This window comes from Pleurodeles waltl, chromosome 5 (assembly GCF_031143425.1).
Source record: "Pleurodeles waltl isolate 20211129_DDA chromosome 5, aPleWal1.hap1.20221129, whole genome shotgun sequence".
Lineage (NCBI taxonomy): Eukaryota > Metazoa > Chordata > Amphibia > Caudata > Salamandridae > Pleurodeles > Pleurodeles waltl.
Window position 1 is genome coordinate 1,004,550,733 of NC_090444.1, and position 24,650 is coordinate 1,004,575,382.

A 24,650-nucleotide genomic window follows, 5' to 3' on the forward strand; every position below is an offset into this window, starting at 1 on the left:
CAATCCCATGATCCCAGTGGTCTGTAGCACAGACCCTGGTACTGCCAAACTGCCCTTCCTGGGGTTTCACTGCAGCTGCTGCTGCTGCCAACCCCTCAGACAGGCATCTGCCCTCCTGGGGTCCAGCCAGGCCTGGCCCAGGATGGCAGAACAAAGAACTTCCTCTGAGAGAGGGTGTGACACCCTCTCCCTTTGGAAAATGGTGTGAAGGCAGGGGAGGAGTAGCCTCCCCCAGCCTCTGGAAATGCTTTGTTGGGCACAGATGTGCCCAATTCTGCATAAGCCAGTCTACACCGGTTCAGGGGACCCCTTAGCCCTGCTCTGGCGCGAAACTGGACAAAGGAAAGGGGAGTGACCACTCCCCTGACCTGCACCTCCCCTGGGAGGTGTCCAGAGCTCCTCCAGTGTGCTCCAGACCTCTGCCATCTTGGAAACAGAGGTGCTGCTGGCACACTGGACTGCTCTGAGTGGCCAGTGCCACCAGATGACATCAGAGACTCCTTGTGATAGGCTCCTTCAGGTGTTGCAAGCCTATCCTCTCTCCTAGGTAGCCAAACCCTCTTTTCTGGCTATTTAGGGTCTCTGTCTCTGGGGAAACTTTAGATAACGAATGCAAGAGCTCATCCGAGTTCCTCTGCATCTCTCTCTTCACCTTCTGCCAAGGAATCGACTGCTGACCGCGCTGGAAGCCTGCAAACCTGCAACATAGTAGCAAAGACGACTACTGCAACTCTGTAACGCTGATCCTGCCGCCTTCTCGACTGTTTTCCTGCTTGTGCATACTGTGGGGGTAGTCTGCCTCCTCTCTGCACCAGAAGCTCCGAAGAAATCTCCCGTGGGTCGACGGAATCTTCCCCCGCAACCGCAGGCACCAAAAAGCTGCATTACCGGTCCCTTGGGTCTCCTCTCAGCACGACGAGCGAGGTCCCTCGAATCCAGCGACTCTGTCCAAGTGACCCACACAGTCCAGTGACTCTTCAGTCCAAGTTTGGTGGAGGTAAGTCCTTGCCTCACCTCGCTGGGCTGCATTGCTGGGAACCGCAACTTTTGCAGCTACTCCGGCCCCTGTGCACTTCCGGCGGAAATCCTTTGTGTACATCCAAGCCTGGGTCCACGGCACTCTAACCTGCATTGCACGACTTTCTAAGTTGGTCTCCGGCGACGTGGGACTCCTTTGTGCAACTTCGGGTGAGCACCGTTTCACGCATCCTTGTAGTGCCTGTTTCTGGCACTTCTCCGGGTGCTACCTGCAGCTGAGAGGGCTCCTTGTCTTGCTCGACGTCCTCTCTCTCTCCTGGTCCAATTTGCGACCTCCTGGTCCCTCCAGGGCCACAGCAGCGTCCAAAAACGCTAACCGCACGATTTGCAGCTAGCAAGGCTTGTTGGCATTCTTTCGGCGGGAAAACACTTTTGCACGACTCTCCACGGCGAGAGGGATCCGTCCACCAAAGGGGAAGTCTCTAGCCCTTTTCGTTCCTGCAAAAACCTCAGCTTCTTTTGTCCAGTAGAAGCTTCTTTGCACCCGCAGCTGGCATTTCCTGGGCATTTGCCCATCTCCGACTTGCTTGTGACTTTTGGACTTGGTCCCCTTGTTCCACAGGTACCCTAGATTGGAAATCCACAGTTGTTGCATTGTTGGTTTTTGTCTTTCCTGCATTATTCCTCTAACACGACTTATTTGTCCTTAGGGGAACTTTAGTGCACTTTGCACTCACTTTTCAGGGTCTTGGGGAGGGTTATTTTTCTAACTCTCACTATTTTCTAATAGTCCCAGCGACCCTCTACAAGGTCACATAGGTTTGGGGTCCATTCGTGGTTCGCATTCCACTTTTGGAGTATATGGTTTGTGTTGCCCCTATCCCTATGTTTCCCCATTGCATCCTATTGTAACTATACATTGTTTGCACTGTTTTCTAAGACTATACTGCATATTTTTGCTATTGTGTATATATATCTTGTGTATATTTCCTATCCTCTCACTGAGGGTACACTCTAAGATACTTTGGCATATTGTCATAAAAATAAAGTCCCTTTATTTTTAGTATAACTGTGTATTGTGTTTTCTTATGATATTGTGCATATGACACTAAGTGGTACTGTAGTAGCTTCACACGTCTCCTAGTTCAGCCTAAGCTGCTCTGCTAAGCTACCATTATCTATCACCCTAAGCTGCTAGACACCGTATACACCTATAAGGGATAACTGGGCCTGGTGCAAGGTGCAAGTACCCCTTGGTACTCACTACAAGCCAGTCCAGCCTCCTACACTGTTCCCTTGATGAACAGGGTCAAGACTGATTTGCATGTAGCTGGGTCCAAACTGGGGTGGCATGGTGAGCCAAAGAACGATGGATTTAACCCAGATCTGTGACTGGGGGTGAGTGTTTGCATTGTTAAGCACTCCGTCCATCATCCTTTTGTGTTACTAAAGCTGCTCTAAGTGGGAAGGGTATGCCCAGACATGGATCCCGTGCTCACTGTGCCACTAGATTCAAGCTAGCCTGGCTGATGAAGGGTGATACCCAGAAACCGGTCCCAGGATGCTTGTTTCCGGTCCAGGGAGGACCTGGCTTGGTAGTTTGGGCTGGACTCTTCCCTTGAGGAACAGGGTTGAGACTGATTTGCATATAGCTTAGTCAAAAGTGGGGTGGCATGGTGTGTAAAAGAACGGTGGATTAAACCCAGATCTGTGACTGGGGGTGAGTGTTTGCATTGTTTGGCACTCCGTCCATCATCCTTTTGTGTTGCTAAAGGTGCCCTCAGTGGGAAGGGTATGCCCTGACGTGGGTCCCGTGCTTATCTGGCCACTGGATTCAAGCTTGCCTGGCTGATGAAGGGTGATTCCCAGAAACCGGTCCCAGGATGCTTGTTTCCGGTACAGGGAGAACCTGGCTTGGCAGTTCTGGCTGGACTGTTCCCTTGAGGAACAGGGTCAAGACTGATTTGTATATAGGTGGGTCCAAACAGAGGTGGCATGGTGAGCAAAAAAACGATGGATTAAAGCCAGATCTGTGACTGGGGGGTGAGTGTTTGCATTGTTCAGCACTCCGTCCATCATCCTTTTGTGTTGCTAAAGTTGCCCTAAGTGTGAAGGGTATGCCCAGACGTGGGTCCCATGCTCACTGTGCCACTGAGTTCAAGCTAGCCTGGCTGATGAAGGGTGATACCCAGAAACCGGTCCCAGGATGCTTATTTCTGGTCCAGGGAAGATCTGGCTTGGCAGATTGGGCTGGACTGTTCCCTTGAAGGACAGGGTCAGGACTGATTTGCCTATAGCTGAGTCCAAACTGGGGTGGCATGTATGCAAAAGAACGATGGATTAAACCCAGATATGTGACTGGGAGTGAGTGTTTGCATTGTTCAGCACTCCATCCAGCTTCCTTTTGTGTTGCTAAAGTTGCCCTAAGTGGGAAGGGTATGCCCAGACGTGGGTGCCGTGCTCACTGTGCCACTGGATTCAAGCTAACCTGCCTGATGAAGGGTGATACCCAGAAACCTGTCCCAGGATGCCTGTTTCCAGTCCAGGGAGGACCTGGCTTGGCAGTTCGGGCTGGATAGTTCCCTTGAGGAACAGGGTCAAGACCGATTTGCACATAGCTGGGTCCAAACTGGGTGGCATCTTGAGCCAAAGAACGATAGATTAAACCCAGATCTGTGACTGGGGGTGAGTGTTTGCATTGTTCAGCACTCCGTCCATCATACTTTTGTGTTGCTAAAGCTACCCTAAGTGGGAAGGGTATGCCCAGACGTCGGTCCCGTGCTCACTGTGCCACTGGATTCAAGCTAACCTGGCTGATGAAGGGTGATACCCAGAAACCGGTCCCAGGATGCTGGTTTCAGGTCCAGGGAGGACCTCTCTTGGCAGTTTGGGATGCAATGTTCCCTTGAGGAACAGGGTCAAGACTGATTTGCAATACCTGGGTCCAAACTGGGGTGGCATGTTGAGCAAAAGAACGATGGATTAAACCTAGATCTGTGACTGGGGGTGAGTGTTTGCATTGTTCAGCACTCCGTCCATCATCCATTTGTGTTGCTAAAGTTGCCCTAAGTGGGAAGGGTATGCCCAGACTTGGGCCCCGTGCTCACTGTGCCACTGAATTCAAGCTAGCCTGGCTGATGAAGGGTGATACCCAGAAACCGGTCCCAGGATGCTTGTTTCCGGTCCAGGGAGGACCTGGCTTGGCAGTTTGGGCTGGACTGTTCCCTTGAAGGACAGGGTAAGGACTGATTTGCATATCCCTGAATCCAAACTGGGGCGGCATGTATGCAAAAGAACGATGGATTAAACCCAGATCTGTGACTGGAAGTGAGTGTATGCATTGTTCTGCACTCCATCCAGCTTCCTTTTGTGTTGCTAAAGTTGCCCTAAGTGGGAAGGGTATACCCAGACGTGGGTGCCGTGCTCACTGTGCCACTGGATTCAAGCTAACCTGGCTGATGAAGGGTGATACCCAGAAACCAATCCCAGGATTCTTGTTTCCTATCCAGGGAGGACCTGGCTTGGCAGTTCGGGCTGGACTGTTCCCTTGAGGAGCAGGGTCAAGATTGATTTGCACATAGCTGGGTCCAAACTGGGGTGGCATGATGAGCTAAAGAACAATGGATTAAACCCAGATCTGTGACTGGGGTTGAGTGTTTGCATTGTTCAGCTCTCCGTCCATCATCCTTTTGTGTTGCTAAAGTTGCCCTAAGTGTGAAGGGTATGCCCAGACGTGGGTCCCGTGCTCACTGTGCCACTAGATTCAAGCTAGCCTGGCTGATAAAGGGTGATACCCAGAAACCGGTCCCAGGATGCTTTTTTCCCTGGATTCAAGCTAGCCTGACTGATGAAGGGTGATGTAGGAGGCTGGACTGGCTTGTAGTGAGTACCAAGGGGTACTTACACCTTGCACCAGGCCCAGGTATCCCTTATTAGTGTATAGGGGTGTCTAGCAGCTTAGGCTGATAGAAAATGGTAGCTTAGCAGAGCAGCTTAGGCTGAACTATGAGACGAGTGAAGCTCCTACAGTACCACTAGTGTCACTTGCACAGTATCATAAGAAAACACAATACACAGATATACTAAAAATAAAGGTACTTTATTTTTATGACAATATGCCAAAGTATCTCAGTGATTACCCTCAGTATGAGGATAGCAAATATACACAAGATATATGTACACAATACCAAAAATATGCAGTATAGTAATAGAAAACAATGCAAACAATGTATAGTTACAATAGGATGCAATGGGGCACATATGTATAGGGGCAACCCAAACCATATACTCCAAAAGTGGAATGCGAACCACGAATGGACCCCAAACCTATGTGACCTTGTAGAGGGTCGCTAGGACTGTAAGAAAACAGTGAGGGTTAGAAAAATAGCCCACCCCAAGACCCTGAAAAGTGAGTGCAAAGTGCACTAAAGATCCCCAAAGAGCACAGAAGTCATGATAGGGGAATTCTGAAGGAAAGACCAAAACCAGCAATGCAACAACGATGGATTTCTAGATGAGGGTACCTGTGGAACAAGGGGACCAAGTCCAAAAGTCACGATCAATTCGAGAGTGGGCAGATGCCCAGGAAATGCCAGCTGCGGGTGCAAAGAAGCTGCTACTGGACAGTAGAAGCTAAGGATTCTGCAAGAACGACAAGGGCTAGAAACTTCCCCTTTGGAGGATGGATGTCCCACGTCGAGTAGAGTCATGCAGAATTGTTTTCCTGAAAAAAGACCGCAAACAAGCCTTGCTAGCTGCAAAGCTTGCGGTTAGGGTTTTTGGATGCTGCTGTGGCCCAGGAGGAACCAGGATGTCACCAATTACGTGAGGGGACAGAGAGGGCGTCCAGCAAGACAAGGAGCCCTCTCAGAAGCAAGCAGCACCCGGAGAAGTGCCGGAACAGGCACTACATACTGGAACACCCTTATAATTCCCTAGTATATGGTTCTAAGGTACCCAGGGTATTGGGGTTCCAGGAGATCCCTATGGGCTGCAGCACTTCTTTTGCCACCCATAGGGAGCTCTGACAATTCTTACACAGGCCTGCCACTGCAGCCTGAGTGAAATAACGTCCACGTTATTTCACAGCCATTTACCACTGCACTTAAGTAACTTATAAGTCACCTATATGTCTAGCCTTTACCTGGTAAAGGTTGGGTGCTAAGTTACTTAGTGTGTGGGCACCCTGGCACTAGCCAAAGTGCTCCCACATTGTTCAGGGCAAATTCCCCGGACTTTGTGAGTGCGGGGATATCATTACACGCGTGCACTACACGTAGGTCACTACCTATGTGTAGCTTCACAATGGTAACTCCGAATATGGCCATGTAACATGTCTATGATCATGGAATTGCCCCCTCTATGCCATCCTGGCATTGTTGGCACAATCCCATGATCCCACGGGTCTCTAGCACAGACCCGGGTACTGCCAAACTGCCTTTTCAGGGGTTTCACTGCAGCTGCTGGTGCTGCCAACCCCTCAGACAGGTTTCTGCCCTCCTGGGGTCCAGCCAAGCCTGGCCTAGGAAGGCAGAACAAAGGACTTCCTCAGAGAGAGGGTGTTACACCCTCTCCCTTTGGAAAAAGGTGTTAAGGAAGGGGAGGAGTAGCCTCCCCCAGCCTCTGGAAATGCTTTCATGGGCACAGATAAAGCCCATTTCTGCATAGGCCAGTCTACACCGGTTCAGGGACACCTCAGCCCTGCTCTGGCGCGAAACTGGACAAAGGAAAGGGGAGTGACCACTCCCCTGACCTGCACCTCCCCTGGGAGGTGCCCAGAGCTCCTCCAGTGTGCTCCAGACCTCTGCCATCTTGGAAACAGAGGTGCTGCTGGCACACTGGACTGCTCTGAGTGGCCACGGCCAGCAGGTGACGTCAGAGACTCCTTCTGATAGGCTCCTTCAGGTGTTGCTAGCCTATTCTCTCTCCTAAGTAGCCAAACCCTCTTTTCTGGCTATTTAGGGTCTCTGCTTTGGGGAATTCCTTCGATAACGAATGCAAGAGCTCATCAGAGTTCCTCTGCATCTCTCTCTTCACCTTCTGCCAAGGAATCGACTGCTGACCGCGCTGGAAGCCTGCAAAACTGCAACAAAGTAGCAAAGACGACTACTGCAACTCTGTAACGCTGATCCTGCCGCCTTCTCGACTGTTTTCCTGGTGGTGCATGCTGTGGGGGTAGTCTGCCTCCTCTCTGCACTAGAAGCTCAGAAGGAATCTCCCGTAGGTCGACGGAATCTTCCCCCTGCTACCGCAGGCACCAAAGAACTGCATCACCTGTCCTCTGGGTCTCCTCTCAGCACAACGAGCGAGGTCCCTTGAACTCAGCAACTCTGTCCAAGTGACTCCCACAGTCCAGTGACTCTTCAGTCCAAGTTTGGTGGAGGTAAGTCCTTGCCTCCCCACGCCAGACTGCATTGCTGGGATCCGCGTCTTTTGCAGCTACTCCGGCTCCTGTGCACTTTTCCATGATTTCCATTGTGCACAGCCAAGCCTGTGTCCACAGTACGCTAACCTGCATTGCACGACCTCCTGAGTTGTCCTCCGGCGGCGTGGGACTCTCTTGTGCAACTTCGGGTGAGCACTGTTTCACTCCACTTTGTAGTGCCTGTTCTGGCACTTCTATGGGTGATGCTTGCTTCTGAGAGGACTCTTTTTTTTGCTGGACGCCCTCTCTGTCTCCTCACGCAATTTGTGACATCCTGGTCCCTCCTGGGCTACAGCAGCATCCAAAAACCCTAAACCGCAAGCTTGCAGCTAGCAAGGCTTGTTTGCGGCCTTTCTGCAGGAAAATACTTTTGCACGACTCTTCACAACGAGTGACATCGATCCTCCAAAGGGCAAGTTCCTAGCCCTTGTCGTTCCTGCAGAATCCTCAGCTTCCACTGCCTATTAGCAGCTTCTTTGCACCCACAGCTGGCATTTCCTGGGCATCTGCCCACTCTCGACTTGATCGTGACTTTTGGACTTGGTCCCCTTGTTCCACAGGTACTCTCGTCTGGAAATCCATCGTTGTTGCATTGCTGGTTTTGGTCTTTCCTGCAGAATTCCCCTATCACGACTTCTGTGCTCTTTGGGGAACTTTAGTGCACTTTGCACTCACTTTTCAGGGTCTTGGGGTGGGCTATTTTTCTAACCCTCACTGTTTTCTTACAGTCCCAGCGACCCTCTACAAGGTCACATAGGTTTGGGGTCCATTCGTGGTTCGCATTCCACTTTTGGAGTATATGGTTTGTGTTGCCCCTATCCCTATGAGTCCCCATTGCATCTTATTGTAACTATACATTGTTTGCACTGTTTTCTATTACTATACTGCATATTTTTGGTATTGTGTACATATATCTTGTGTATATTTGCTATCCTCATGCTGAGGGTACTCACTGAGATACTTTGGCATATTGTCATAAAAATAAAGTACCTTTATTTTTAGTATATCCGTGTATTGTGTTTTCTTATGATATTGTGCAAGTGACACTAGTGGTACTGTAGGAGCTTCACTTGTCTCCTAGTTCAGCCTAAGCTGCTCTGCTAAGCTACCATTACCTATCAGCCTAAGCTGCTAGACACCCTATACACTAATAAGGGATACCTGGGCCTGGTGCAAGGTGTAAGTATCCCTTGGTACTCACTACAAGCCAGTGCAGCCTCCTACAAATGTGAATTGATGAAATTGGTCACTAGCCTGTTAGTGACAATTTAGAAAGAAATGAGAGAGCATAACCACTGAGCTTCTGGATACCAGAACCTCAGTGAGACAGTTAATCATAACACTAGTAACACATTCAGGGCACACTTATGAGCACTGGGGCCCTGGCTGGCAGGGTCCCAGTGACACATACAACTAAAACAACATATATACAGTGAAAAATGGGGGTAACATGCCAGGCAAGATGGTACTTTCCTACAGGTGATACCCAGAAACCGGTCCCAGGATGCTTGTTTCCGGTCCAGGGAGGACCTGGCTTGGCAGTTTGGGCTGGACTGTTCCCTTGAGAAACAGGGTCAAGACTGATTTGCATATACCTGGGTCCAAACTGGGGTGGCATGGTGAGCAAAGGAACGATGGATTAAATCAAGATCTGTGACTGGGGTTGAGTGTTTGCATTGTTCAGCACTCCGTCCATCATCCTTTTGTGTTGCTAAAGTTGCCCTAAGTGGGAAGGTTATGCCCAGACGTGGGTCCCGTGCTCACTGTGCCACTAGAATCAAGCTTGCCTGGCTGATGAAGGGTGATACCTAGAAACCGGTCACAGGATGCTTGTTTCCCTGCATTCAAGCTAGCCTGGCTGATGAAGGGTGACACTCAGAAACCTGTCCCAGGATGCCTGTTTTTAGTCCAGGGAGGACCTGGCTTGGCAGTTTGGGCTGGACTATTCCCTTGTGGAACAGGGTCAAGACTGATTTGCATGTAGCTGGGTCCAAACTGGGGTGGCATGGTGAGCAAAAGAACGATGGATTGAAACCAGATCTGTGACTGGGCTTGAGTGTTTGCATTGTTTGCATTGTTCAAAACTGGGGTGGCATGGTGTGTAAAAGAACGGTGGATTAAACCCAGATCTGTGACTGGGGGTGAGTGTTTGCATTGTTTGGCACTCCGTCCATCATCCTTTTGTGTTGCTAAAGGTGCCCTCAGTGGGAAGGGAATGCCCTGACGTGGGTCCCGTGCTTATCTGGCCACTGGATTCAAGCTTGCCTGGCTGATGAAGGGTGATACCCAGAAACCGGTCCCAGGATGCTTGTTTCCGGTACAGGGAGAACCTGGCTTGGCAGTTCTGGCTGGACTGTTCCCTTGAGGAACAGGGTCAATACTGATTTGTATATAGGTGGGTCCAAACAGAGGTGGCATGGTGAGCAAAAAAACGATGGATTAAAGCCAGATCTGTGACTGGGGGGTGAGTGTTTGCATTGTTCAGCACTCCGTCCATCATCCTTTTGTGTTGCTAAAGTTGCCCTAAGTGTGAAGGGTATGCCCAGACGTGGGTCCCGTGCTCACTGTGCCACTGAGTTCAAGCTAGCCTGGCTGATGAAGGGTGATACCCAGAAACCGGTGCCAGGATGCTTATTTCTGGTCCAGGGAAGATCTGGCTTGGCAGATCGGGCTGGACTGTTCCCTTGAAGATCAGGACTGATTTGCCTATAGCTGAGTCCAAACTGGGGTGGCATGTATGCAAAAGAACGATGGATTAAACCCAGATCTGTGACTGGGGGAGAGTGATTGCATTGTTCAGCACTCCATCCAGCTTCCTTTTGTGTTGCTAAAGTTGCCCTAAGTGGGAAGGGTATGCCCAGACGTGGGTGCCGTGCTCACTGTGCCACTGGATTCAAGCTAACCTGCCTGATGAAGGGTGATACCCAGAAACCAGTCCCAGGATGCTTGTTTCAGATCCAGGGAGGACCTGGCTTGGCAGTTCGGGCTGGATAGTTCCCTTGAGCAACAGGTTCAAGACCAATTTGCACATAGCTGGGTCCAAACTGGGTGGCATCCTGAGCCAAAGAACGATAGATTAAACCCAGATCTGTGACTGGGGGTGAGTGTTTGCATTGTTCAGCACTCCGTCCATCATACTTTTGTGTTGCTAAAGCTACCCTAAGTGGGAAGGGTATGCCCAGACGTCGGTCCCGTGCTCACTGTGCCACTGGATTCAAGCTAACCTGGCTGATGAAGGGTGATACCCAGAAACCGGTCCCAGGATGCTTGTTTCCGGTCCAGGGAGGACCTCTCTTGGCAGTTTGGGATGCAATGTTCCCTTGAGGAACAGGGTCAAGACTGATTTGCAATACCTGGGTCCAAACTGGGGTGGCATGTTGAGCAAAAGAACGATGGATTAAACCTAGATCTGTGACTGGGGGTGAGTGTTTGCATTGTTCAGCACTCCGTCCATCATCCTTTTGTGTTGCTAAAGTTGCCCTAAGTGGGAAGGGTATGCCCAGACTTGGGCCCCGTGCTCACTGTGCCACTGAATTCAAGCTAGCCTGGCTGATGAAGGGTGATACCCAGAAACCGGTCCCAGGATGCTTGTTTCCGGTCCAGGGAGGACCTGGCTTTGCAGTTTGGGCTGGATTGTTCCCTTGAAGGACAGGGTAAGGACTGATTTGCATATCCCTGAATCCAAACTGGGGCGGCATGTATGCAAAAGAACGATGGATTAAACCCAGATCTGTGACTGGAAGTGAGTGTATGCATTGTTCTGCACTCCATCCAGCTTCCTTTTGTGTTGCTAAAGTTGCCCTAAGTGGGAAGGGTATACCCAGACGTGGGTGCCGTGCTCACTGTGCCACTGGATTCAAGCTAATCTGGCTGATGAAGGGTGATACCCAGAAACCAATCCCAGGATTCTTGTTTCCTATCCAGGGAGGACCTGGCTTGGCAGTTCGGGCTGGACTGTTCCCTTGAGGAGCAGGGTCAAGATTGATTTGCACATAGCTGGGTCCAAACTGGGGTGGCATGGTGAGCTAAAGAACAATGGATTAAACCCAGATCTATGACTGGAGGTGAGTGTTTGCATTGTTCAGCACTCCGTCCATTATCCTGTTGTGTTGCTAAAGTTGCCCTAAGTGGGAAGGGTATGCCCAGACGTGGGTCCTCTGCTCACTGTGCCACTGGCTTTAAGCTAACCTGGCTGATGAAGGGTGATACCCAGAAACTGGTCCCAGGATGCTTGTTTCCGGTCCAGGGAGGACCTGGCTTGGCAGTTCGGGCTGGACTGTTCCCTTGAGGAACAGGGTCAAGACTGATTTGCATATAGCTGGGTCCAAACTGGAGTGGCTTGGTGATTAAAAGACGATGAATTAAACCCAGATCTATGACTGGGGATGAGTGTTTGCATTGTTCAGCACTCCGTCCATCATCCTTTTATGTTGCTAAAGGTTGCCCTAAGTGGGAAGGTTTTGCCCAGACATGGGTCCCGTGCTCACTGTGCCACTGGATTCAAGCTAGCCTGGCTGATGAAGGGTGATACCCAGAAACCGGTCCCAGGATGCTTGTTTCCGGTCCAGGGAGGACCTGGCTTGGCAGTTCGGGCTGGACTCTTCCCTTGAGGAACAGGGTCAAGACTGATTTGCATATAGCTGGGTGCAAACTGGGGTGGCATGGTGAGCAAAAGAACAATGGATTAAACCCAGATCTGTGACTGGGGGTGAGTGATTGCATTGTTCAGCACACCGTCCATCATCCTTTTGTGTTGCTAAAGTTGCCCTAAGTGGGAAGGGTATGCCCAGATGTGGGTCCTGTGCTCACTGTGCCACTGGGTTCAAGCTAGTCTGGCTGATGAAGAGTGATACCCAGAAACTGGTCCCAGGATGCTTGTTTCCGGTCCAGGGAGGACCTGGCTTGGCAGTTCGGGCTGGACTGTTCCCTTGAGGAACAGGATCAAGACTGATTTGCATATAGCTAGGTCCAAACTGGCGTGGCATGTGAGCAAAAGAACGATGGATTAAACCCAGATCTGTGACTGGGGTTGAGTGTTTGCATTGTTCAGCTCTCCGTCCATCATCCTTTTGTGTTGCTAAAGTTGCCCTAAGTGTGAAGGGTATGCCCAGACGTGGGTCCCGTGCTCACTGTGCCACTAGATTCAAGCTAGCCTGACTGATAAAGGGTGATACCCAGAAACCGGTCCCAGGATGCTTTTTTCCCTGGATTCAAGCTAGCCTGACTGATGAAGGGTGATGTAGGAGGCTAGACTGGTTTGTAGTGAGTACCAAGGGGTACTTACACCTTGCACCAGGCCCAGGTATCCCTTATTAGTGTATAGGGGTGTCTAGCAGCTTAGGCTGATAGAAAATGGTAGCTTAGCAGAGCAGCTTAGGCTGAACTATGAGACGAGTGAAGCTCCTACAGTACCACTAGTGTCACTTGCACAGTATCATAAGAAAACACAATACACAGATATACTAAAAATAAAGGTACTTTATTTTTATGACAATATGCCAAAGTATCTCAGTGAGTACCCTCAGTATGAGGATAGCAAATATACACAAGATATATGTACACAATACCAAAAATATGCAGTATAGTAATAGAAAACAATGCAAACAATGTATAGTTACAATAGAATGCAATGGGGCACATAGGGATAGGGGCAACCCAAACCATATACTCCAAAAGTGGAATGCGAACCACGAATGGACCCTAAACCTATGTGACCTTGTAGAGGGTCGCTAGGACTGTAAGAAAACAGTGAGGGTTAGAAAAATAGCCCACCCCAAGACCCTGAAAAGTGAGTGCAAAGTGCACTAAAGATCCCCAAAGAGCACAGAAGTCATGATAGGGGAATTCTGAAGGAAAGACCAAAACCAGCAATGCAACAACGATGGATTTCCAGACGAGGGTACCTGTGTGTAGGAGGCTGGACTGGCTTGTAGTGAGTACGAAGGGGTACTTGCACCTTGCACCAGGCCCAGTTATCCCTTATTAGTGTATAGGGTGTCTAGCAGCTTAGGCTGATAGATAATGGTAGCTTAGCAGAGCAGCTTAGGCTGAACTAGGAGACGTGTGAAGCTACTACAGTACCACTTAGTGTCATATGCACAATATCATAAGAAAACACAATACACAGTTATACTAAAAATAAAGGTACTTTATTTTTATGACAATATGCCAAAGTATCTTAGAGTGTACCCTCAGTGAGAGGATAGGAAATATACACAAGATATATATACACAATAGCAAAAATATGCAGTATAGTCTTAGAAAACAGTGCAAACAATGTATAGTTACAATAGGATGCAATGGGGAAACATAGGGATAGGGGCAACACAAACCATATACTCCAGAAGTGGAATGCGAACCACGAATGGACCCCAAACCTATGTGACCTTGTAGAGGGTCGCTGGGACTATTAGAAAATAGTGAGAGTTAGAAAAATAACCCTCCCCAAGACCCTGAAAAGTGAGTGCAAAGTGCACTAAAGTTCCCCTAAGGACAAAATAGTCGTGTTAGAAGAATAATGCAGCAAAGACACAAACCAGCAATGCAACAACTGTGGATTTCCAATCTAGGGTACCTGTGGAACAAGGGGACCAAGTCCAAAAGTCACAAGCAAGTCGGAGATGGGCAGATGCCCAGGAAATGCCAGCTGCGGGTGCAAAGAAGCTTCGACTGGACAGAAGAAGCTGAGGTTTCTGCAGGAACGAAAAAGGCTAGAGACTTCCCCTTTGGTGGACGCATATTTCTCGCCTTGGAGAGTCGTGCAGAAGTATTTTCCCGCCGGAAGGACGCCAACAAGCCTTGCTACACGCAAATTGTGCGTTTGGCGTTTTTGGACGCTGCTGGGGCCCAGGAGGGACCAGGAGGTCGCAAATTGGACCTGCAGAGAGAGGGGACGTCGAACAAGACAAAGAGCCCTCACTAAAGCAGGTAGCACCCGGAGAAGTGCCAGAAACAGGCACTACGAGGATGCGTGAAACAGTGCTCGCCGAAGTTGCACAAAGGAGTTCCACGTCGCCGGAGACCAACTTAGAAAGTCGTGCAATGCAGGTTAGAGTGCCGTGGACCCAGGCTTGGCTGTGCACGAAGGATTTCCGCCGGAAGTGCACAGGGGCCGGAGTAGCTGCAAAGTCGCGGTTCCCAGCAATGCAGCCCAGCGAGGTGAGGCAAGGACTGACCTCCACCAAACTTGGGCTGAAGAGTCACTGGACTGTGGGGGTCACTTGGACAGCGTCGCTGGATTCGAGGGACATCGCTCGTCGTGCTGAGAGGAGACCCAAGGGACCAGTAATGCAGCTTTTTGGTGCCTGCGGTTGCAGGGGGAAGATTCCGTCGACCCACTGGAGATTTCTTCGGAGCTTCTGGTGCAGAGAGGAGGCAGACTACCCCCACAGCATGCACAAGCAGGAAAACAGTCGAGAAGGCGGCAGGATCAGCGTTACAGAGTTGCAGTAGTCGTCTTTGCTACTATGTTGCAGGTTTGCAGGCTTCCAGCGCGGTCAGCGGTCGATTCCTTATCAGAAGGTGAAGAGGGAGATGCAGAGGAACTCGGCTGAGCTCATGCATTCGTTATCTAAAGTTTCCCCAGAGACAGAGACCCTAAATAGCCAGAAAAGAGGGTTTGGCTACCTAGGAGAGAGGAAAGGCTACTAACACCTGAAGGAGCCTATCAGCAGGAGTCTCTGACGTCACCTGGTGGCACTGGCCACTCAGAGCAGTCCAGTGTGCCAGCAGCACCTCTGTTTCCAAGATGGCAGAGGTCTGGAGCACACTGGAGGAGCTCTGGACACCTCCCAGGGGAGGTGCAGGTCAGGGGAGTGGTCACTCCCCTTTCCTTTGTCCAGTTTCGCGCCAGAGCAGGGCTAAGGGGTCCCCTGAACCGGTGTAGACTGGCTTATGCAGAATTGGGCACCTCTGTGCCCAAGAAAGCATTTCCAGAGGCTGGGGGAGGCTACTCCTCCCCTGCCTTCACACCATTTTCCAAAGGGAGAGGGTGTCACACCCTCTCTCAGAGGAAGTTCTTTGTTCTGCCATCCTGGGCCAGGCCTGGCTGGACCCCAGGAGGGCAGATGCCTGTCTGAGGGGTTGGCAGCAGCAGCAGCTGCAGTGAAACCCCAGGAAGGGCAGTTTGGCAGTACCAGGGTCTGTGCTACAGACCACTGGGATCATGGGATTGTGCCAACTATGCCAGGATGGCATAGAGGGGGCAATTCCATGATCATAGACATGTTACATGGCCATATTCGGAGTTACCATTGTGAAGCTACATATAGGTAGTGACCTATATGTAGTGCACGCGTGTAATGGTGTCCCCGCACTCACAAAGTTCAGGGAATTGGCTCTGAACAATGTGGGGGCACCTTGGCTAGTGCCAGGGTGCCCTCACACTAAGTAACTTTGCACCTAACCTTTACCAGGTAAAGGTTAGACATATAGGTGACTTATAAGTTACTTAAGTGCAGTGTAAAATGGCTGTGAAATAACGTGGACGTTATTTCACTCAGGCTGCAGTGGCAGGCCTGTGTAAGAATTGTCAGAGCTCCTTATGGGTGGCAAAAGAAATGCTGCAGCCCATAGGGATCTCCTGGAACCCCAATACCCTGGGTACCTCAGTACCATATACTAGGGAATTATAAGGGTGTTCCAGTAAGCCAATGTAAATTGGTAAAATTGGTCACTAGCCTGTTAGTGACAATTTGAAAGTCATGAGAGGGCATAACCACTGAGGTTCTGGTTAGCAGAGCCTCAGTGAGACAGTTAGGCACCACACAGGGAACATATACATGCACACCTATGAGCACTGGGGCCCTGTGTGACAGGGTCCCAGTGACACATACATATAGGCCACAAACCTATGAGCACTGGGGTCCTGACCAGCAGGATCCCAGTGACACATAACAAACATACTGAAAACATAGTGTTTTCACTATGAGTACTGAGGCCTGGCTATCAGGATCCCAGTGAGACAGTGAAAACAGTGACAAACACCCTGACATACACTCACAAACAGGCCAAAAGTGGGGTAACAAGGCTAGAAAGAGGCTACCTTCTCACACAACCCCCCCCCCCCCAAACGAAGGACAATAAGGCTAACCTTGGCCAGTTGAGACTTTATTGTCTAAGTGGTGATAAGTAGAGAGTAGCTCTGCAATAGACTGGTTACTCCCTTTATCATCCACTATATGGTTACTTCCCTGTGGGGATGTAAACCACCCTGTTTGAAGTTTTTTAGCTAAGCAACAATGTGAAGATGTATTTTCAGAGTTTCTATCAGTAAGTTTTAGTTTAGAGCAGTGGGAATTGTCCACTGAACCTATTTGTAATGATGGAAATGCCAGACAGGGATGCTGTCTCAATAAAGCCATAGCTGGGCAAAAACTTTGTCTGTATGGCTGGAAGAGAGAACAGGGATGCTGTTTCTCTTGAGTTGGAGCAGGGCAGGGATGCTGTCCTATGAGCTCCACACTAGGGCAGGGATGCTGTCCTAAGTGTTGTGAGGTAGTGCAGGGTTTCTGCACTAAAGTTTCTCTGGGAGGGTTGGAGGGATGCTCCATGTTAACTAAAATGGTGCTGTTTTTCTCACCAATGTTAGTTATCCCACAGAGAGGTACTTCCACCTCAGGGAGTCCAGCTTTGCCAGCTGATGATTCCCTTGGAACAGGTGCCACCCCAGGAGAGGTTTCTCCCACCACAGGAATAGTATCCTGAATGGTAGGGTGGTTAGGGGATACTGTGATACCCTTTTTACCTGTTGATGGAGAGGGATCCTGAGTTTTCAGGCCTTCTCTCCTTTGCTTTTTCATTTCACTTGAAATGAGAGGGAACAATTCCTCAGGGATGCCCAGCATGGCTGCATGGGCATAAAACTCTACATCAGCCCAACCTGAGGCCTCTAGGTCATTACCTAAGAGACAGTCTACAGGTAAGCTAGGTGATACCACCACCTGCTTAGGGCCAGTAACTCCACCCCAACTAAACTGAATTATAGCTAAGGGAAGAAACTTAGTGGAGTTATGGACATCAATAATCTTATACTGTTGTCCAATGATGTGTTGTTCAGGAGGCACTAGGTTTTCAGTCACCAAAGTGAAACTGGCACCTGTGTCCCTGTAGGCCAAGGCCTCAACACCATTTATTGAAACTGTCTGCCTGTACTTATCCATTGTAAGGGGACAAGCAGCCAGTGTGGCAAGGCCAATGCCACTAGGTGTGACAGAAACTGTCTTGGGACTGATTACATCAGTTTCCACTATGGACCCATAAGTGAACCCAACTACACCCTTTGCTTGACTGTTGCCAGCAGTCCCACCACTAGTACCACTACTGCTAGGGGCACTAGAGCTTGATGTATTAGTGGTGGTAGGCTCAGGGGGTTTACCTGGACAGGACTTATCCCCTGGCCTATGGCCTCTATTTTTACACACAAAGCACCAAGGCTTTTTAATGTGTGCAGGTTGGGAAGAAGAGGAAGAATTTGTTTTATCCCCACCCTCTGAAGAGTGTTTACGATTTGAAGTGGGATCTTTGGTTTTACCCTTATCCCCATGCTTATCTTGAGATTTTTCACCATCTTTCTTCTTATTGCCATCTTTGTCACCCCCTGTATGAACTTTTCTGTTCACCCTTGTTCTGACCCATTTGTCTGCCTTCTTTCCCAATTCTTGGGGAGAGGTCAGATCAGAGTCTACCAGGTACTGGTGCAACAAATCAGACACACAATTATTAAGTATATGCTCTCTCAGGATTGTGTTATACAGGCTTTCATAATCAGTAACTTTACTGCCATGTAACCACCCCTCCAAGGCCTTCACTGAATGGTCAATGAAATCAACCCAGTCTTGTGAAGACTCCTTTTTGGTCTCTCTGAACTTTATCCTGTACTGTTCAGTGGTTAAGCCATAACCATCCAGGAGTGCATTCTTAAGAACTGTAAAATTATTGGCATCATTTTCTTTCACAGTAAGGAGCCTATCCCTACCTTTTCCACTAAATGATAGCCATAGGATAGCAGCCCACTGCTTTTGAGGGACATCCTGTACAGCACAGGCCCTCTCAAGTGCAGCAAACCACTTGTTAATGTCATCCCCCTCCTTATAAGGGGGAACTATCTTGTGCAGATTCCTGGAATCATGCTCTTTTGCAGGATGACTATGGGGAATACTGCTGCTGCCACCATGGGTATCTAAACCCAACTTCTGTCTTTCCTTCTCTAATTCTAAAGACTGTCTATCCAAATCCAGCTGTTGCTTCTTGAGCTTCAGTCTGGTTTGTTCCACTCTCAATCTATTGAGCTCCCTTTCTAACAATCTGTCATCAGGGTGGGTGGGAGGGACATTTCTAGATACAGAGGTATGATGGGAATGAACAGAAGGAGACCTGTCCCTTACAGAGGGCACCCTAACAGCTTGGCTACCAGTATAATGTGAGAGCACACCATCAGTATGGTGTGATTCAACCTCTGTACCAACTATGCTAGACTGTCTAGTAATGGGCAGGCTGAGAAGTTTCTTTCCTGAACCTTTTCCTGGGGGAGTCCCTGGATCAGATTGAGAACCATTAGCTACTTTTTCTACAGATTGGGCACTTATGGCCTTATCCTGTACTCTAAGCATATTAATTAACAGTTCTAAGGAAGGATTCTTCCCTACACTCAAACCTCTCTCTATGCAGAGACTCCTTGCTCCTTTCCAGCTAAGGTGATCATATGCAAGTTTGGACAGTTCAACCTTTTTTCCTGTGCCAGACATTTTTTAGAGAGAGTTAAAGTGATAGAAAAAGAAAAAAAAGTTTTCAGAACTTTTTGGAAAGACAGAAAAAACTTTTTTAAACTTTAAAGAACTTTTTGAAAGTTTTAGAAGTACTTTTCAGCACTTAGAAAAGAGTGAAAAGAGGAAATGCAAAACTTTTTGGCTATGTGTATATACACTGACCTTGTTTTGTATATTTTTCTCTTATGAAAAGTACAATGACAAGAGTGGTAAGTAGTCTCAAGCACTTATCCCACCACTGCACAACCAATGTAGGAGGCTGGACTGGCTTGTAGTGAGTACCAAGGGGTACTTGCACCTTGCACTAGGCCCAGTTATCCCTTATTAGTGTATAGGGTGTCTAGCAGCTTAGGCTGATAGATAATGGTAGCTTAGCAGAGCAGCTTAGGCTGAACTAGGAGACGTGTGAAGCTACTACAGTACCACTTAGTGTCATATGCACAATATCATAAGAAAACACAATACACAGTTATACTAAAAATAAAGGTACTTTATTTTTATGACAATATGCCAAAGTATCTTAGAGTGTACCCTCAGTGAGAGGATAGGAAATATACACAAGATATATATACACAATAGCAAAAATATGCAGTATAGTCTTAGAAAACAGTGCAAACAATGTATAGTTACAATAGGATGCAATGGGGAAACATAGGGATAGGGGCAACACAAACCATATACTCCAAAAGTGGAATGCGAACCACGAATGGACCCCAAACCTATGTGACCTTGTAGAGGGTCGCTGGGACTATTAGAAAATAGTGAGAGTTAGAAAAATAACCCTCCCCAAGACCCTGAAAAGTGAGTGCAAAGTGCACTAAAGTTCCCCTAAGGACAAAATAGTCGTGTTAGAAGAATAATGCAGGAAAGACACAAACCAGCAATGCAACAACTGTGGATTTCCAATCTAGGGTACCTGTGGAACAAGGGGACCAAGTCCAAAAGTCACAAGCAAGTCGGAGATGGGCAGATGCCCAGGAAATGCCAGCTGCGGGTGCAAAGAAGCTTCGACTGGACAGAAGAAGCTGAGGTTTCTGCAGGAACGAAAAGATTTCCCCTTTGGTGGACGGATCCCTCTCGCCTTGGAGAGTCGTGGAGAAGTGTTTTCCCGCCGGAAGGATGCCAACAAGCCTTGCTACACGCAAATCGTGCGTTTGGCGTTTTTGGACACTGCTGGGGCCCAGGAGGGACCAGGAGGTCGCAAATTGGACCTGCAGAGAGAGGGGACGTCGAGCAAGACAAAGAGCCCTCACTGAAGCAGGTAGCACCCGGAGAAGTGCCAGAAACAGGCACTACGAAGATGCGTGAAACGGTGCTCGCCGAAGTTGCACAAAGGAGTCCCACGTCGCCGGAGACCAACTTAGAAAGTCGCGCAATGCAGGTTAGAGTGCCGTGGACCCAGGCTTGGCTGTGCACGAAGGATTTCCGCCGGAAGTGCACAGGGGCCGGAGTAGCTTGCAAAGTCGCGGTTCCCAGCAATGCAGCCCAGCGAGGTGAGGCAAGGACTTACCTCCACCAAACTTGGGCTGAAGAGTCACTGGACTGTGGGGGTCACTTGGACAGCGTCGCTGGATTCGAGGGACCTCGCTCGTCGTGCTGAGAGGAGACCCAAGGGACCGGTAATGCAGCTTTTTGGTGCCTGCGGTTGCAGGGGGAAGATTCCGTCGACCCACGGGAGATTTCTTCGGAGCTTCTGGTGCAGAGAGGAGGCAGACTACCCCCACAGCATGCACAAGCAGGAAAACAGTCGAGAAGGTGGCAGGATCAGCGTTACAGAGTTGCAGTAGTCGTCTTTGCTACTATGTTGCAGGTTTGCAGGCTTCCAGCGCGGTCAGCGGTCGATTCCTTATCAGAAGGTGAAGAGGGAGATGCAGAGGAACTCGGCTGAGCTCATGCATTCGTTATCTAAAGTTTCCCCAGAGACAGAGACCCTAAATAGCCAGAAAAGAGGGTTTGGCTACCTAGGAGAGAGGAAAGGCTACTAACACCTGAAGGAGCCTATCAGCAGGAGTCTCTGACGTCACCTGGTGGCACTGGCCACTCAGAGCAGTCCAGTGTGCCAGCAGCACCTCTGTTTCCAAGATGGCAGAGGTCTGGAGCACACTGGAGGAGCTCTGGACACCTCCCAGGGGAGGTGCAGGTCAGGGGAGTGGTCACTCCCCTTTCCTTTGTCCAGTTTCGCGCCAGAGCAGGGGCTAAGGGGTCCCCTGAACCGGTGTAGACTGGCTTATGCAGAATTGGGCATCTCTGTGCCCAACAAAGCATTTCCAGAGGCTGGGGGAGGCTACTCCTCCCCTGCCTTCACACCATTTTCCAAAGGGAGAGGGTGTCACACCCTCTCTCAGAGGAAGTTCTTTGTTCTGCCATCCTGGGCCAGGCCTTGTGAGAAGGTAACCTCTTTCTAGCCTTGTTACCCCCACTTTTGGCCTGTTTGTGAGTGTATGTCAGGGTGTTTGTCACTGTTTTCACTGTCTCACTGGGATCCTGATAGCCAGGCCTCAGTGCTCATAGTGAAAACACTATGTTTTCAGTATGGTTGTTATGTGTCACTGGGATCCTGCTGGTCAGGACCCCAGTGCTCATAGGTTTGTGGCCTATATGTATGTGTCACTGGGACCCTGTCACACAGGGCCCCAGTTCTCATAGGTGTGCATGTATATGTTCCCTGTGTGGTGCCTAACTGTCTCACTGAGGCTCTGCTAACCAGAACCTCAGTGGTTATGCTCTCTCATTACTTCCAAATTGTCACTAACAGGCTAGTGACCAATTTTACCAATTTACATTGGCTTACTGGAACACCCTTATAATTCCCTAGTATATGGTACTGAGGTACCCAGGGTATTGGGGTTCCAGGAGATCCCTATGGGCTGCAGCATTTCTTTTGCCACCCATAGGGAGCTCTGACAATTCTTACACAGGCCTGCCACTGCAGCCTGAGTGAAATAACGTCCACGTTATTTCACAGCCATTTTACACTGCACTTAAGTAACTTATAAGTCACCTATATGTCTAACCTTTACCTGGTAAAGGTTAGGTGCAAAGTTACTTAGTGTGAGGGCACCCTGGCACTAGCCAAGGTGCCCCCACATTGTTCAGAGCCAATTCACTGAACTTTGTGAGTGCGGGGACACCATTACACGCGTGCACTACATATAGGTCACTACCTATATGTAGCTTCACCATGGTAACACCGAATATGGCCATGTAACATGTTTATGATCATGGAATTGCCCCCTCTATGCCATCCTGGCATTGTTGGTACAATTCCATGATCCCAGTGGTCTGTAGCACAGACCCTGGTACTGCCAGACTGCCCTTCCTGGGGTTTCTCTGCAGCTGCTGCTGCTGCCAACCCCTCAGACAGGCAGCTGCCCTCCTGGGGTCCAGCCAGGCCTGGCCCAGGATGGCAGAACAAAGAACTTCCTCTGAGAGAGGGTGTGACACCCTCTCCCTTTGGAAAATGGTGTGAAGGCAGGGGAGGAGTAGCCTCCCCCAGCCTCTGGAAATGCTTTGTTGGGCACAGATGTGCCCAATTCTGCATAAGCCAGTCTACACCGGTTCAGGGACCCCTTAGCCCCTGCTCTGGCGCGAAACTGGACAAAGGAAAGGGGAGTGACCACTCCCCTGACCTGCACCTCCCCTGGGAGGTGTCCAGAGCTCCTCCAGTGTGCTCCAGACCTCTGCCATCTTGGAAACAGAGGTGCTGCTGGCACACTGGACTGCTCTGAGTGGCCAGTGCCACCAGGTGACGTCAGAGACTCCTTGTGATAGGCTCCTTCAGGTGTTAGTAGCCTTTCCTCTCTCCTAGGTAGCCAAACCCTCTTTTCTGGCTATTTAGGGTCTCTGTCTCTGGGGAAACTTTAGATAACGAATGCATGAGCTCAGCCGAGTTCCTCTGCATCTCCCTCTTCACCTTCTGATAAGGAATCGACCGCTGACCGCGCTGGAAGCCTGCAAACCTGCAACATAGTAGCAAAGACGACTACTGCAACTCTGTAACGCTGATCCTGCCGCCTTCTCGACTGTTTTCCTGCTTGTGCATGCTGTGGGGGTAGTCTGCCTCCTCTCTGCACCAGAAGCTCCGAAGAAATCTCCCGTGGGTCGACGGAATCTTCCCCCTGCAACCGCAGGCACCAAAAAGCTGCATTACCGGTCCCTTGGGTCTCCTCTCAGCATGACGAGCGAGGTCCCTCGAATCCAGCGACACCGTCCAAGTGACCCCCACAGTCCAGTGACTCTTCAGCCCAAGTTTGGTGGAGGTAAGTCCTTGCCTCACCTCGCTGGGCTGCATTGCTGGGAACCGCGACTTTGCAAGCTACTCCGGCCCCTGTGCACTTCCGGCGGAAATCCTTCGTGCACAGCCAAGCCTGGGTCCACGGCACTCTAACCTGCATTGCACGACTTTCTAAGTTGGTCTCCGGCGACGTGGGACTCTGTTGTGCAACTTCGGCGAGCACCGTTTCACGCATCCTCGTAGTGCCTGTTTCTGGCACTTTTCCGGGTGCTACCTGCTTCAGTGAGGGCTCTTTGTCTTGCTCGACGTCCCCTCTCTCTGCAGGTCCAATTTGCGACCTCCTGGTCTCTCCTGGGCCCCAGCAGCGTCCAAAAACGCCAAACACATGATTTGCGTGTAGCAAGGCTTGTTGGCGTCCATCCGGCGGGAAAGCACTTCTGCACGACTCTCCAAGGCGTGGGGGATCCATCCTCCAAAGGGGAAGTCTCTAGCCCTTGTCGTTCCTGCAGTATTCACAGTTCTTTAGCCTAGTAAGAGCTTCTTTGCACCAACCGCTGGCATTTCTTGGGCATCTGCCCATCTCCGAGCTGCTTGTGACTTTTGGACTTGGTCCCCTTGTTCCACAGGTACCCTCAGTCAGGAATCCATCGTTGTTGCATTGCTGATTTGTGTTTTCCTTGCATTTTCCCTCTAACACGACTATTTTGTCCTTAGGGGAACTTTAGTGCACTTTGCACTCACTTTTCAGGGTCTTGGGGAGGGTTATTTTGCTAACTCTCACTATTTTCTAATAGTCCCAGCGACCCTCTACAAGGTCACATAGGTTTGGGGTCCATTCGTGGTTCGCAGTCCACTTCTGGAGTATATGGTTTGTGTTGCCCCTACCCCTATGTTTCCCCATTGCATCCTATTGTAACTATACATTGTTTGCACTGTTTTCTAAGACTATACTGCATATTTTTGCTATTGTGTATATATATCTTGTGTATATTTCCTATCCTCTCACTGAGGGTACACTCTAAGATACTTTGGCATATTGTCATAAAAATAAAGTACCTTTATTTTTAGTATAACTGTGTATTGTGTTTTCTTATGATATTGTGCATATGACACTAAGTGGTACTGTAGTAGCTTCACACGTCTCCTAGTTCAGCCTGAGCTGCTCTGCTAAGCTACCATTATCTATCAGCCTAAGCTGCTAGACACCCTATACACTAATAAGGGATAACTGGGCCTGGTGCAAGGTGCA